This window comes from Lactuca sativa, chromosome 9 (assembly GCF_002870075.4).
Source record: "Lactuca sativa cultivar Salinas chromosome 9, Lsat_Salinas_v11, whole genome shotgun sequence".
NCBI lineage: Eukaryota > Viridiplantae > Streptophyta > Magnoliopsida > Asterales > Asteraceae > Lactuca > Lactuca sativa.
Genome location: NC_056631.2, coordinates 47241782 through 47242627, shown reverse-complemented (window position 1 = coordinate 47242627; position 846 = coordinate 47241782). Strand labels below are relative to the sequence as shown.

The following is an 846-nucleotide window of genomic DNA, read 5'->3' as shown; positions in this document are numbered from 1 at the left end:
ATTTCATTCAACATCCTTTTATAGGCCATGAACTACAATCACGTTGCGCATCATATGTAATCACCATTTGTAAATTTTTAATCAACTAATTTAATTTCTTTAGCAAAACAAATTTATCAAAAAACAATCATCTTATTGCTCTTAACCTTTTGTAGATCTGCCTAGAAACTACAGAAATTAACACTAGAAAATTAGAATTTTTGTATCAGGTAGTAACAGAAATTCTTCAAAAACTTGATAAAAAACTCTGATTGTGCAAAAAAGACCTAGGTTGTTATCTATGATTAGGTTAACACAGATATTAGTGAGGAAGACGACTAGAGGTAAAACCCAATGATCATGTTAAAAGTTTATATGATTTAGAATATAAAGGCACCACCACTCTCTTCGGCCTTAGAACCTTGTTCTTAAGGAATGTGCCAGGAGACAGGTAACGTCAAGGCAATTAGTAACTACATTGAGCTGTTTAATCCTGGCGTTTTTTTTTAAAAAAAAAGGTAATTTATGCTCCGGAAACTTGAATTTCTCTCATTTAATTGTGAGAGTATTCACCATTATGAAGCAACATTACAGAGACCACATACTTTTATTTTTGATACCTTTCAAACTCACAATCAACATATTAACATTTTAACGAAATCTAGAGATTTTTTTAAAGCGAGAAGTGAAAAGAATTTGGTGAATAAATAGAGAGAATATATTGAAATTAAAGTCAGAAATCTCGTGTGGAAGTGCCGCTCATTGCATTCCGATTGATCGATAATGCTGCGTTTGCACAAAGATATCATCATTCTATCAAACGAAAAATTAGAATCGAATCAACAGACACGGATTCGTGATAAGTGC

General features: G+C 31.9%; 1 non-coding gene across 1 annotated transcript; it reads right to left on the bottom strand.

Annotated features, from left to right (window-relative positions):
• Positions 1 to 412: 412 nt before the first annotated feature.
• LOC111919574 (small nucleolar RNA snoR137) lies at positions 413 to 566 on the bottom strand. The gene has a single exon (XR_002859536.1). It is a non-coding gene; the product is annotated as a small nucleolar RNA snoR137 (small nucleolar RNA).
• Positions 567 to 846: the final 280 nt, after the last annotated feature.